Raw genomic sequence first — 15487 nt, forward strand, 5'->3', positions numbered from 1 at the left:
CTATCAAAAGGATCGATGCATCCATTCACTGGTGAAACATGTCTTCACCTTCCGGCAGTAGGGAAATGGACAAGGCCACACCTGGCCTTGGTTCCTCCTTGAGCCCTGGGACAGCTCAGGGAGAAAACCAAGAGGAGAATGAAACCAGCTGTCTCCCCAGCAGAAGCTCTGGCACATTGCTCGTCCAGCACTATCAAAGCTGCGCTACTCTCACAGAGCAGTCAGAAGCCTCGAGGCCGGCAAAGGCGGAGGCACCGCAGGATTTCCCGGTTCCTGGCCGTGGATCAACAGGGCTTGGCTGGAACAGCTTCTCCCAGCTGATGTGCGGCTCTGGATGAAGGGGAAAGGATTGGGGTATCTGGTGATGTATCCTTCTTAATCACCTGAGGCAACCTTTTGTAATAATGCTGAGGTGCATTGCTTAACCTTTCCTTTCCTGACCCTTTTTTGCACTTTTGCATTACAGTAAATTACACTGTTCCTTCAGCTGCTGTCTGTGTCTGCATCTCTGACCCTCCCCACCAGCAAAACAAACACAAAGCCACTTTAGCACAAGACCTGCCTCTCTGCCAGCCCATCTCTTGGAAAACACCCCTGGTGGCCATCCCCAGAAATGAAATTCCCACTTTGCAACTTCCTTTTCTGCAGGCAGGTGAGAAAAGGAGCCACTCTCAGCTCTGGACACCTCTGGTAATCAACTGCTTTCAGCAGTCACAACCCTGAAATATCAACCTCCTTCCTTAATCTGCCCATGGGGAGCTCCCACCAAAAGGCCTTTTCTCCAAGGATACCCACAGAAGAGCTTGAGGAGGGAGCAGTTAGAAACACAACTGCTTCAGAGTTTAAACCTGCCTCTATCAAAGGAGCACATACCAACCTGTCCCAAAGGGAAAGCAGGCAGGAATGAGAAGCTCCTCTCCCACAACAGCAACCTCTGTGCTTCCTTCTGTTCCAGCTGGAGAGTGGAGGCCATGGGCTACACCTCACTTTGGGAATGAACCCTGGGAATTGGCCTGATCTGGGAGAGCAGCAAAAGGAATTCCCCAATTGTAGGAAAAGAATCTCTGGAATTGATAGATGATGACAGTATTTCTGCAGAAACATTGGCAGAAAAATAATTGAAGCATTTCAAGAAGTCCCCAGACTGAAATTCGTTTGCCAATATGACATCCCCAAAGTCTCTGTGGTGTGTCAGGAAGCTCAGCAATGAACCTGCAAGGCTTGGATAAACATCATTGGTGTCGTCCCCCAGAGCACAAGCTGCTCCCCAACAAGACTTCAAGACTAAGGGACAAAGCTTCCCCCTTCAGCTCTCCACAGCACCTCTAGGGAGTCTCTCTCCACTGCAAGATCTCCTTTGTCAGTCTAGAGTGACAAGAGTTGGCTGCAGGAGGCATTTACATTGAACTCTTCCCAGACGGGGAAAGAAAAAGAAGAGGTGATTCCTGAGGAAAGAAAAATGCAATGCCGTTTGGGAAGACACCAGCGTGAGTTCCCTACAACTCTAGGCCAGAAATCCCTTGAATAAAGCAACATCCATCCATGGGGCAGCACTTTAGCGTTCAGATCAATGCTGACAAAAATGCTGCCCCTTCCTGCTGCCGGAGCTGACTCCAAATCACGAGAAATGTGCTAACTCTGCCAAAGACAGGCAGACATGATGAGATGAAACCAGCTAGTCTGCTGAAAAGGAGACCAAATGAATGTTTTCTAATTCCCCCTTTTCAACCTTTCCTCAACCAAGACAGAGCAAAATCCTTCCTCTCTGTCACCGATGGTGACCTAGGCATGCGATGCAACGTGGGGACAGAGCCCGCCACTGCTCCAATCATCTTTTCCTGCCCTTCCCTTCCAGCCTTGCGCTTCCCTGTCCTGCCATAACCTGCTGTGCCATCCCGTGCCGTGCTGAGCCAGGTCAGCGGTCACGCATTTTGGAAAAAAACCCTGCCCTGTGCTGCCTGCTGGCATAAAGGAACATACCACTTTCTAACTTTGACTAGTTAGAGAGTCTTTGTCTGTGATTTTTAGTTTTAACAATTCAGGGAGCTTTTGTTTTCCCTGACAGAAGTACAGTCGCTGCCAAGGGAAACATACCTAAAGACCAACAGTGACCCAGCCTTCCCTTTGCTCCCTTTTTCCTTCCCTCACTGCTACACAGTGGTCTCACAGCAGGACCTCAGTGCTGCCTCACCTGAGGATCTAGAGCTGCCTCCAGGCCCTCCCAGGCTAAGTGCAGGTGCTCAGGACTCTGAGGTTTTCCTAGCTTCTCCCAAGAAGCTGCTTGCCTCATCTGCACTTCTTGGGGTTTCATTGGAGGAACCAGGCACAGGCACATTTCATATCCACTGTGAGCTCATCATTCTGCTTGTTCCAATGGAGGTTAAATGCCAACCTGAGGTCATCGTTCCTCTGGTTCCCATAGACCATCACAGCCCTTCCATGGCCTCTCCAGAGAGGAGCAGCTGCACATCTTCAGAGCAGCAGTTGCGAGCCTGCAGCCCATCACATAGGGAAAGAGTTTCTAGCCTTGCTTTCCAAGCAGGTCCTGGTTAATGACCCTTTAAAAAGTTTTCCTGCAGTGCTCTATCATGGGTAGATCTCAAGTGAGAATCAGGTAGAAAGTGTCAAGTCACCTAGGAAGGGGGACCTTGAAAACAGAAAGATTCTCTGCCTGCTTTTCCTCTCCTTGCTGAAGATTTGGAGGGTGTTCTGGGCATTTTCCAGACAGCCTCTCTGTAGGGGTACAAGGGAAGGGTAAAAGATACTGCCTTACAAGTGGTCAGTGTTAGGTATACTCTCCCCTTTGTTTGAATCAAGCCAAACTAGGATGGTGACAGGATATTGCAGATGTATTTTAGAATAAACTAACTGTACAAGTTTAGCATGCATGTCTTCAGATCTGGGCTTTTCCTGGGTTAATCCACTTTCTTTGGTCTTTTGTGATGAGAAACCAAATGTTTCCCAAATCCCAAAGCAGCTGGGAAAGGAAAATGCAAAAGGCTGTGATTATAAGGTGTTTGTGTCGGTCTGTGTGTGTGTCTATATCAGATTTACAATCCATGCTTTAATCTATGTACATGTCAATTAGGAGAAATATTTTTAAGAGGAAGACCTCACTCTTCCAATCCCATGGGAAGTCTGAATACATTTCTGAAACTAAGGTTGCTCTGTGCTTCCTGTGATTTTTGATCCAAGGCAGCGCTAGAGCTCTGTGTCCCAAAGACACATCAATGAGCCTGACCATTGTGTTTGGATTCTTGCAGCCACCCCAGACACTTCAGCCCCCAGCACTCCAGCTGGCAGTGCTGCTTTTGCAGCATGGACAGCCCCCAGCTGGCTGTGGAATACTCCTGGGGAAGAGGAATTGCCACCGCTGGATCTGGACATGGTGCTTGAGACACTGGAGGAGATGTTTGCTCCCTCTGCTCAGGTAACTGCATTGGACAGGGAGAAAGGGGCTGGACTTAGAGCTTGTGAATGTTGTTGCATGGCTGAGAAGGAAAAGCTTCTTGACTTCCGCTGGGAATAGACAGGGAAGCCTTTGCTTGGTAAATCAAGACTTCCTAAAGAAGAGGGAATGAAAATGTCTCCCCCCTGAGGAAGGATGAAAAGGTGTGAGCCATGTTGGTCAAGTTTGGATGCTTGTTTTCGTGGGAAGAATCCCTCATGCAGGGGCATTTATGGTGAGGAGGTGGAATATTTGTAGGTTCTAAGAGGCTTTGTTTGATGGGAAAGAAGAGTGTTTGGAGAAGTGGCACTGAAGGCCAAGTGTCCCATGCAGGGAGGGGCATGCCAGAGGTGCCTCTGTTCCAGCAGCAGATGTGGGCTGTGCCTCTTTTGGGTGGGAAGGCCAAGGCAAAGCAAGGGCTGGGCTGCAGCTGCTGCTGCTGTGTGAGCCCTGCCGTGCCTGTAGGCGCTCCCAGAGCCGTGGCTGGGGCTGGGCTGGAGCTGCAGCTTTCTTGTCCTCTCAGTAAGCTGGTGCCTGCACTGCGGTTTCCTTCTGGGAAATCCTCAGCTGGGCAAACTGGCCAGTCTTGCTGTCCATGTTCCAGAGCTCAGTCCCCTTGCTCTTGGGCATCTCTGTGGAAAGAGATGTGTGCTCCCACACTGTCCCTGCCAAGCTGCAACCTGGATGAGACTGCTGTGCTCAGGGCTGTGGAGGGAGGAGCACATCCCTGTGCCAGGAGCTGGCAGGACTGCTTCCTTAGCAGTCAATCCATGTGTTCAGTGTCACCCCCACATTCAACACTGTCAGCTTTGACAGCTTTTGGACTGTGTTTGAGAAGTCAAATCTTTCTGACTGTTGAAGGGCTTTGGGGCCCAGAGTTCTTGTTAGGAACAATGGATTAGGAGTGTGAACCATGGAGTTCTTAGATCAGATGTTTTGTGTAAGTGGTCAGAAGGGTTTCTTCCTTTCTCTTTCAAGGGGAGGAATATTTATGTTGCCCCTGAGTATTCAGGAGGAGAGCCTGTGGACAGAGCTGCAGCAGAGGGAGCTTTACCTGGCACCAAGAGCTGCAGGAACAATTGCCAGGAGCCTGAGGAGCTTGGTAAGGACAGAGCCCATATTGGTTTAGAGAGGTGTGAGATGGCTGCTCTGAGCTTGCCTCTGGCAGGAAAGGGAGATGAGAAGAGTTGAGTTCCTGTCTGCAGGCTTGGTAATTCCTGGTGCCTTTAGTTCAAATCCTGCACTGGCACACCCTGCCTGAGCCCTGCCCTCCACGCTTCTCCAGAGGCTGTGACACTGAGTCCTCTGCTGTGGCAAGAGAGCAGGGAATAAACCTGACCTTGTGGGACTTGTGTCACCAAGCCCGGTGTCCCAGCTTTATGCTGATGTCCAAGGATAAGTTTGCTGCAGGGTGTCAGTGCTCTGGAGGCAACACTGAGTGACTCTTGAAGCAAGAGAGGAAAAGTCCCGCAAAAAATCAGTAGAAGTTCGAGCTTTTTGTCCCCAAGCATTAAAGCAATGTAGTGCCAGTTTGCTGATAGGTGTAGTGAGATAGATTAAAAATACAAGCAGCTGACGCTCTGAGGCCAAGGAAATCATTAGTCACAAATCCAGCAGGGATTTTTTCAAGGAAAAACTGAAATTACCCTAAGTTAGCCAGAGCTAAAGGAGAGAGAGAGCACTTTGGATCTGCATTCTTCAGCAAAGCGGGTGCAGCCTGCAGGCCTGCTAAGGAGCTCTTTTCCTCACAGCTGTGAAGCACAGAATTCACTGCTTAGAATTTTTAAAAGTTTAATACTAATAGGATAAAAAAAACAACAATATTTGCTGCACTGGTGTGCTCCTGGCCAGCAGCCAAAGAACACCTGGTGTATAGAGACAGTGTTTTCATCATACTGTTACACTGCTGAGATGCAAGCAGATTCATGTGTTTCATGCATTATTTCAAACATTGTTGGGAACTTTCTGATGTTTTGAGAACTCCTGTGTTTGACTTCTTCCCACTCAGGCTTATCTGCATGACATCCTGGGTGCCAGGTCAATATATTTCATTTCTTCCTGTGTCTCCATCCTGCTGTTTCACATCCTCTGATAAGGGTTTAGTATGTCCTCCTTCAATTTAACATGGTATTCCCTAATTGTCCCCTGGAGCTCTGGTTGTTTCAGGGTTATCTTATCACTTGGACAGGTGGGTTGGTGGATGGCCTCACACTGTTTTTAGTTACACAAGTGCCTTTTTTTCTCCTTATGTTTTGCTAAGGTCTAGAACACAATACATTCATCACACTGTTGTCTCCAGAAGTGATACATACATAGTATATGCATTACACTACTTTTTCCATGAGCAGTAGAGTGCACACTTTAGCTGACAGATTCCATTCTATTAACAAGCAGCTAAAAAAAGTTATAACTGATGCTATTTCTAAATACTTATAATCACTAACAATGTGCATAAGCTAATACATAAATGCCAAAGCCAATATTATCTGGTCATTTGTCACACAGCTGTTCATCCCAGAGCTGGTGGTTGTTTTGGAGGAGCTGTTGCTCACTGCAGAGGGCAGGCTGTAGATGGCAGGGAACGGTGCTAGTTCATAACTCAGCTCCCAGCACCTTCAGCTTCAACCATTTCAGTGAGAACTAAGGTCTCCCTGTCAGCACAGAGAAAGAACAAGGCTGGGCTTCTTTGAGGCACCTGGGACTGTCCGTGCTTCAAGCTCTCGTGGGGGCCTTTTGCACTGTGAGTGCTGTGAGTTGATTGGGATACTTTAAAACTTCAGAAGGTTTGAACACTTGGAAGGATTCCGGCTCTTTGAAGAGCAGGCTTCAAACTACCAATGAGAGTCTGCCTTTCCAGCCATCTTTTACAGTCTTTGATAGAAGGATAGTTCCTTCCAAAGGCAAAGATGCACAGAGGCCAATATTGACCCAGTGTACCCTTTGCTTCCCAGACACCCACTGGATCGACCTTGCCAGGAGAGCTGCCCTGCATGGGAAGAAGGATCAGAGGGAGAGCCTGTGACCATCAGGTAGGTGGAATCTGTTTTTGTATACACAGGTGTATGGATTTCTGTAATTCTATTTATATATCCATATAGTTACACTGAAAGATTTAGAGAGGAGGGTTTATATTTGCATATATATGTCTATCAGGTTAAATTGATATATATCTTTATAGATGGGATAGAATTATATTTGTATGGATGTAGTTACATTTATAGATGTTGAGATTTACATTTATCTATTTCTAGACTAGCATTTAGACGCCTACACGTAGATGCCTACATTTACATGCCTACATTTCGATGCCTACCTTTACATGCTTATATATTGATTAAGAAATGGGCATAGTTGTTTAGATGCAGAGATTGACCTGTGGAGGCCTAGGCTGCATTTTTACCTCTTTGTCCCCTCACCTGCCTTTCTCACCTCTTGCTTTTCCCCCTGCGCCCCCTGTGTCCCCTCTCCCTGTGCCGGGTCCAAGCTGGTGGCCGGGCCGGCCGGATCAGCACTTCCAGCCCCGGCTGTCCCTGGAGCGGTGGGAGCTGCCGCTGGCCCCAGGCACTGTCCCCTGAGGAGCTGCTGAAGGACGGTGAGCCAGAGGGGGCTGAGGGGGCTGAGGGGGCGGTGGCGCTGAAGGGACGGGGAGCCTGAGCTGCTGCTGGGGTTGGGGGCTGTGGGGCAGCCGAGGGCCATGGTGGCACTGAGGTGACAGGGAAGTGGCACAGGCTGAGGGGCTGCCGGGTCTCAGGGAACAGGATGGGTCAGAAGGGACTGAGGGGATGAGAGAACTGTAAGGGGCTGAAGAAATGGAAGGGGGTTGGGGGTTCAGCGAGAGCATGGCGGGCCTGAGGGGATGGAGGGAGCCAGCAGGGAGCACAGAGGGCTCCGGGACTTCAGCTCTGCCAGGCCTTGGAACCAATTCCAGAGCCTCCACTTTTGCCCCAGCTGCAAGGAAGACCTTGAGGACAGCCGGAAACTGACGGGAGCCAGCAGGGAGAAGCTGAAGGCCAGCAGCAGGAGCTGTGAACGGGGACCTGCTGCTGCCAGCCTGGAGAGAGCTCGGGTGAGGCCACAGGCCCGGGCAGGCAGGGTGGGGCTGAGGGCGGCGTGGGCTGTGGCCGTGGGCACTGCCCGGCGGGGCAGGAGCGGGCCCTGCCCGTGCTGGGGCCGCTCAGCGCAGCTGCCCCGGCCGGCACAGGGGCTGTCCTTGGCCAAGGCAGCTGTGCCGGCAGGGCCCGGCAGCTGTGCCGCCTGTGCCGGGCTGCCGGGGCTGCGGGACGGTCCCGCCGCGGCTGCGCTCACCACAGCCTGGCCCGCTCGCCTGCTTTTTCTTTCCAACCCACCTGGGGAGGCTCTGAGATTTCCTCTTCCCTGATGGAAGTGCAGCTGCTGCCAAGGGAAACGTCCCCGTACTCACTCAGAGTTCCCTTTGCTTGCCAGATGTCCCATCTGCTGTCCCTGTCCAGGAGAGCTGCTCTGCACGGGAGGCGGAGACCGAGGGAGAGGCTTTGAAGGTGGGGCAGCTGGGATCCCTCTGCTTGGAGCTCTGTTTAAAGATACACGGACTTGCATGTGAACAGGGATTATGAGATGGATTTGTGCATATGTTGCCTGCTATTTCTACAGGCATATTTCTCTACAGATGGTATTACATTTATGAATCTACTATGTATATATGTATTTATGAATCTACTACGTATATACGTACATGTGTATGTACGTATATACATACATACAGGTTTGCAGTTACACATTTGAGTGTACATGTATCTAGTTCTTTATGTATGCTGTAATATCTGTGTTTAGATTTCTATATGTATACAGTTGTGAAAGTATCAATTTGTACTGATGGAGTTTTGGTATTTGTCTTTTTGTATAGCTGTATTGCTATTTTTACCAGTATATATGTCTGGTTCTATATTTTTAGCTGCATATTGATTTATTTCTGTATATGTTATATTTAAATATGTACCTGGATGTATAGCTGAAAATTTGTATCGATGCACTTGTACAGATATTTAGATTGGTAGGGCTGTTTTTCTATTTATAAATAGGGTTTTTTATGTATCTCATTCTTGAATGTAATATGCAACATTTGATCTATTTTCAGATCTGTATATTATGGTAGTTATATATGTATTCAGATCTTTTTAAATGTCTATGGAGTTGTATAGTGATGGAATTCTTTTTATTGAGTTCTTGGTGTTAGAGAGAGATACTGATATTTTTGTATTTATCTATGGGCTTATGCTTATCGTAATATGCAATAAATTAAGTTGTTAATTTTCTGTTGATCTTTGTGTATAGTGAGTGTTTTTAGAAATTTGCAATAAATTAGTTTTTGTTCAAGGAAGTTGATATTTGCATGTTTCTAAATAGCGTGGTGTAACAATCAAATAAAATGCTTTTTTGAACTTTAACTGAGATCTGTATAGTTCTATGTTGTCAGTGCTGGTGTAGCAATTTGTAACAAATGCCATTTGTCAACTGAGATGAATGTGTCGTAATTTGTGCTACCCATGTGAAATACAAAGCTGTGTTTTGTGTCAGGTACATACAGGCAATGTGTGTATTTGTGATTGCATATGTGTGGAGGCCGACAATGAGACAGTTGATAATTCTAATTCGAATAAGAACTGAGGAAAGTGAAGCATGGAAGAAGGCCTTTGAACCTATCTTTTGTTTGCAATTAACCTTGGCTGATTTAGGAGCATTTGAATTAAAGCGTTAAGGATGTTGCTTTTTGCTTGTAGTCAGGCCTTAAAGAGTGCTGCAATAATAACCCTTTCTTGAAGTATAATTTTAGAATATTGCTTGTATCCTTGAAACTATAGATTTGGAATATGTATAAAGGAAATATGCTTATCTCACGCCTTAACAAAACAGAGAAAAACAGCTTGAGAAAGAAAGATGAACATCATCTCAAGGACTTGTGGTTTTGACCAAGGGAAGCTGGACATCACTGTTATGAGATTTATAGTCATTGTAATTAAAAGGTGGATCCACATCTGGGGAGCTGGACTTCACCAGATGGGATTCGTCTTTATTCTTGCGGAAACCAGGACCAACATCTTGGAAACTACTACTACCATCTGGGGCTACTCCTTTTTGGGACACATCCTGAGAAAAACTAAATCACAACAGTGTATAGAATTGTGATGTAAAAAATGGAGAGTAGAAACTGCTGATGAATAAAAATTGGAATAGAAACTGCTGAGAAAGCTTATGAGTACCCCTATAAATACCTGTAAGCCCCAGCTATTGGTGTGCAGTTGGAGGGAACCTGCCCCCACTGTAGCCAGCGCTGTGTTGCTCATACTTTACCATATTAATTAATAAATTGATTGCTGCTTGAATATTGGCATAGTCAAGCTTCTTATTTATAACACCCAAAGCCATGAGCAGATGGAAATGCTGGAGGATTCTGGCCATGAAAATCTCCAGCCATGCCCAGCACATGCCCCACCTGTACTCAGGCTGGGCAAGGGAAGCGTAGATTTGGGATGGCAGCAGAGCCACGCGTTGGCTCAGAACTCGCTGCAAAGGCCTGCTGGCTTAGAAAAAGATCAAGGATACCGGTTATATATTCTGTTTTGTACAGTATTATATAGTATTATATATTCTATTTATTACATATTTTTAAATAGGTATTATGTAGTATCTTGTGGGAATCCTTAAAATCAGAGGGTTTTGGGAAAGCTGCTCCTCAGCAAAGAGGATTTCTAGCCTAGAGGAATACAAAAATAAAAAAGAAGACCATGGACAGTGCCATTGCCGGAGGCCCAGGCTGTTAAAAGGAGGAATGGATCTTCCCTTTCGCCATCTGTAGCTGATACCCTGGCAAGCAATAAGCAGAAATTCTCGGGGCTCCTGGGCAATGAGATGGGAAACCATCTATCTAAACCAGAATGGGACGTCTTTTACCGGCTTGAGACATTTTTACAGGGAAAAGGCCGTTCAGACATCTCAAAACGTGAACTAAAAGACTTATGTATCTGGGTAAAAGTGAATACTCAATACAGACTTGAAGTCTGCTTTTACCTTTGATTTTCTAGAACCAAATAAACTGGAAAATTGACAAGCTGGTCTCTCTCAAAAAGGAAGAGAATTTGGTCATAATATTGCCTGTTTCCAGAGCTTTAATGGAGAGCTTTGAACGGAATGATTGTAACAGAGACTTTCTAAAACACTTAAACAGATCTGAGACTTTAATTCCGAGTGGTACTGGGCCTTTGTCTTCCTCTGGGGGGATCTCAGGTTTTTGTTCAGGATTCTTCCCTTCTCCTGGCATGCATGGGGTTTCCCCAGGCCATGTGGACAGCACCCCGATCCCGGTGAGGGGGAAATCAAATCAGCCTCCAGCAGCTTTGGTCGTGTCCTCCGTTTTTCCAGGATTCCCTGTGTCACTGCGTCAGCTGAGACAGGCTGTCCTCCCATTCCTCCATGAAATCATCCACCCCCAGAATTCCCAAGAAAGTGTTGGGGATTTTCATTGCCTTCTGAGGACGTGACCGAGGGGTCATGTTCTGGGGAGGCTGGGAGTCAAACGGGTCCAGGAGATGAGAGTTTGGGGAAGCTTTGCAAAACAGGGGCTGCTCTGTCTGTGCCCTGCTCCTCTTCCAAACAAGATGCGGCCGGATCTTGTTCTGAAGTTGTGCAGGCAGAGTCTGCCAAGGGGGACTCTGGATCCGCTCTGCCTGGCCCAGGGGCTGCAGGGTCAGCCCTGCCACTTGTTTCCCCTTCCTGGGAAGTCACCCCTCGGACTGGGCTCAGGTGTGCAGTTTGCTTTGCAGCTCTGAGGACTCTTTTCATATAGATTCCTCTGCCAAGCCTCTTCCAGGATTTTTGCCACTATTGGCTCCCAAGCCTCAGATTGCAGCAGGTGGGGGGGGGGCTTTGGATTAGTCTCTGCCTGCAGGGGAGCGGGCAGGGGGATGGACAGAGGTGGCGGGCAGCAGCCAGGGCTTGAGCAAGGCAGGGATGGCTCTGCCCAGAGAGGTGGAAGCGGGAGAGCTCAGGAAAGTTGCTATGGAGACACAGACAGTTCATTTAGAAGCCTTGAAGCCTTCAGGGTTTATAGTGCCAGCCTGGAGTCTATGTACAAATCATGAATGGGACGGGACTGCTGAGGAACGCGCCCCAAGCTGTTTGTTTTCCAGCATCATTACAAGGTTTTGACAATGGGAAGATGCCAGCAGCTCACTTCCTAGGCAGCAGACCAAGAACCTAATGTTACAAACTTTCTTTATAAGTTTTTCGACCAATCACATTAAGCAGAAGCATATTGACAGTGGTTCTATCCAACCGCTATAAGCACACGTACCTTTGGTTAAAACAATGCCTGCTTATTTCTAATAGAATGCCTGCTTGTAAGCCTTAAAACACCATGCACAGAGCTCCCTTATTAAGCTTCAAACTTCCTAATATCTTGCTAGATAAACTTTTCTGCAGCATAGGGAGTTATCCTAGACAAGCATTATTACACAGACCATTTTCTATCTGTCCTTGCTTTTCTACTTTTTAAAAAGTTTTTCTGCTGACCTATCTCATGGCTACTGCTTAGCTCTAATCACAGTTCTGCTGTCTCTGAGGCCTGCCTTTTGCAGCTTTCCCAAAACCATCTGCTTTTGTGGATTCCCACAGCTGTGGACACACAGAGAGTTCATTTAGAAGCCTTGAAGCCTGTCTCATTCTCTGCTGGGGGGAAAAAGCATGCTGAGATCACAGCTCACACCTGAGAGTTTTCCAGCTGTATCCCCATGGGCGGGGATACCATTTGCAAACTGTAACAGTCCATTGGAAAGTATCACAAATACAAATTCAGGATCTGCAGCTGGAGAGCAGCCTGATTTGTATGAATCTTAAAGATCCAATCTAGTGAATCCAGACATAACTTAGCAGGCTCTGGCTTTCTTCCTGTCACCAAGAACTTGGAGCTCTCCTCCCCAGCCCTTTCCGGCAGGGCTCCCGGGAAGGTTTGTTGTGACAAAGACCCTACTGCCAAGAACTTGGAGCTTCTTGGCAGGGTTTCTGGGACAGCTGATTGCTGTGACAACACTACCTGTTCCTCTGGATCAGATACAGGAGTGATGAGAGGGAAAACCAAAACACAGGCTAAATCAGAGGTAAACCTTGAATTTCAACTACCTAATTGGTCTAATATTAATCAAAATTTTTTAAAAATGGTTTCAAATAAACAACTCCTTACCTTACTTGTAAGATATGGTCGTAATTATGTAAATCCACAGTATGAAACTCCTTGTCACCATGAGATTAAAGTACTTTTATAGGAATAATGTAAAAAACTTTTTATAACTTTAGCAGATCAGCTTCCAACTGTAAGACAGATGCTAACAGCCTGCAGGAAGCTCACCTCTCCCCAGCATATTGCTAATGTGGCAGTCAATGCTTTAGGAAAGCAGATTGCAAAATCTAAATACAAGCTAGGAAAAACGATGGGAGAAAATTTGGGACAAAAAACTGAAAAAGCTTGAAAAAGCCCTTGAAACACAAACAAAAATTGTTGAAAAATTAATTGGTACTGTAGGACTCTGATAAAAAGTCTTGTGGCTTTGCTTGTAGTAAACCAGGACACATGAAAGGGGATTGTCCTACAACAATAATTCCACCTAAATAACTTTCTATTTGCCCTTGATGTCAGAAAGGGAGGCATCTTGCCAGGCATTGTCATTCTCAATTTGACAGCAATGGCAGAGCTTGGTCGTTAAACTGAAGAAAGAGGGCGGATTACCACCGCGCCTCAACACAAGTAGTGGCACCTCCTTATAGCCAATGACCCAGTCAAATGGTGTTGGTACCTCAGTCATTTATCCCTCAGTCAACTGTTCCTCAAGTGGTCCCAGCTCAAGGATCTACCTTGTACCATCAGGTACAAGGTTTGAATTGGCCTCCTCAAAAATGATGCACCTTCTAAATAATTTTTGTTTTTAAGTATTTCTACTGGAATTATCAGGTCTTTTAACAAAGACAAAATCTTTTGATTTTAGGCAAAGCCAGCAACAAAATTTTCAGACTTTTAGTCCTTCCAGCTGTTGTTTCAACAAATAAGAACAAACAGCTAAACTTTTGGCTCTTGCAATTAATGCTTCTGTGGTGATTCCACGGAAACCACCTATAGCTATTGCATTGCTTTTTCCAATGAATACAGCCAAGCAAAACAACCTTCCAGAGAATTTAATTATGTTTGTCCCATTTGGAATTTCAGGTTCTGAGGTCTTTTGGGTGCAATATTTAGACTGCAACTACCAAAACTGACTCGCAGCCTGACTCACAGTGGAAAAACAATTTACATTACAGGCATGCCAGATACTGGTGCAGGTGGCACTGTAATTTCTCCCATGTTTTGACCCAGGGATTGGGATTTGGCAGCTCCTGCAGGTTCCCTCACAGGGATTGGAGGTGCTACTGTGTGTTTGCAAAGTGCATCCATGATTAACATTACAGGTCCCCAAGGAAGGACAGCAACGGTGCGTCTCTTTGTTGTTTAGAAGCCTCTCACCCTCTGGGGGAAAGATGTCCTGTCCCAAAGGGGAGCAGAACTGGAAGTTGCCCAGTGATGGAAACCACACTGAAACCTTCCACTTGAAAGCCGAACTGGAAAACTGATTATCCTATATGGACTGATTAATGATCTTTAATGGAGAAAAAATTAAATATCCTTTAATGATTGGTAAAGGAGCAATTACAGCAAGGTCACATTACACCCACAAACAGCATCTGGAATTCACCAATATTCATCATCCAGAAGAAGACATCGGACACCTGGATGTTGCTTCATGACCTGAGGAAGACCAAGTGATTGAAGACATGGGACATCTTCAGCCTGGACTCCCTTCTTTATCAATGATCCCAAAACACTGGCCTCTCGTTGTCATTGATTTAAAGGACTGTTTTTCCACATCCCACTTCATCCCGATGATGCTCTTAAGATTTGCCATTTCAGTTCCAGTCATCAATTGAAGAGAACCCATGCAGAGATACCGCTGGAAATCATTGCCTCAAAGAATGAAGAATTCGCCTTTAATTTGGCAATATTTTGTTGCACAAGTTTTGTCTCCAGTTTGACAGAAGTATCCAAGATCCGTGATTTGACACTACATGGATGATTTGCTCATCGCCGCTCCAGCGCAGCCAGAGATGGAGCAAACTGGTCCTAGTGTTGTTACTGAAATCCAAAATGCTGGACTTGAAATTTCTATAACCAAAAATCAAGAAGTTCCACCCTGGAAGTATCTGGGATGGAAGACGACTGAAAAAAACAATAACACCGCAGAAGATAACAATAACACCGCAGCTCTGGACCAGTGTCAGCACCCTGCAAGAGTTACAACAGCTTCTAGGCGATATCAGTTGGGTCAGACCTGTTTTGGGAATCACCAACAATGAACTGAGTCCACTTTTTAATTTATTGAGAAGAAGCTGGGACATCAACTCTCATAGAACTCTAACACATGGCGCTCATGCAGCCCTTGACAAGGTCATGGAGGCTCTCCAAGGACAGCAAGCTCATTGCTGCATTCCTGAAAAGCCAGTTTTAAGAGAAAAAAATGCAACTTTGTGGTCTCATTTTTCAATAGGACCCTTCTGAAAGAGATCCTTTGTTGTTATTGGAATGGGTTTTTCTTCTCTACAGGTTTCCAAAGACTATTTTTACAGTTTTAGACATGATAGCATAAATTGTAATTAAGGCCAGAAGAAGAGTGTTAAGCTTAGCAGGTCAAGATATTGCAGGTATCTACCTACCATTGAAAAAGGATTATCCTTATTGGGCAATGCAAAATTCTGATGATTTGCAATATGCATTTTTATGCAATTGGTAAATTTTTCAGGTATTTCTTCTGTTTATTACCTGGCTCACAAATTCTTGCAGGTAAAATTGTGTTTTAGAGAGAAACCTGTGTTAAGTGAAGAACCTTTAAACACAGTAACTCTCTTTACTGGCAGAAGTCACAAATCAGTCATAACTTGGTTGAACCAAACAAGTAAAACTTGGGAATCAGATATTCAAACAGTAGA

At 46.0% G+C, this 15487-nt stretch overlaps 1 long non-coding RNA gene across 1 annotated transcript in view; it reads left to right on the forward strand.

Moving 5' to 3' along the window:
- The first annotated feature begins 4430 nt into the window (after positions 1-4430).
- Positions 4431-15487, forward strand: part of LOC132322281 (uncharacterized) — a 247108-nt gene continuing 236051 nt past the window's right edge. The window contains exon 1 of the long non-coding RNA XR_009485074.1: positions 4431-4550. This is a non-coding gene — a long non-coding RNA (uncharacterized LOC132322281). The remainder of the gene's footprint in view (positions 4551-15487) is intronic.

Source organism: Haemorhous mexicanus, chromosome Z (genome assembly GCF_027477595.1).
Source record: "Haemorhous mexicanus isolate bHaeMex1 chromosome Z, bHaeMex1.pri, whole genome shotgun sequence".
NCBI classification, from domain to species: domain Eukaryota; kingdom Metazoa; phylum Chordata; class Aves; order Passeriformes; family Fringillidae; genus Haemorhous; species Haemorhous mexicanus.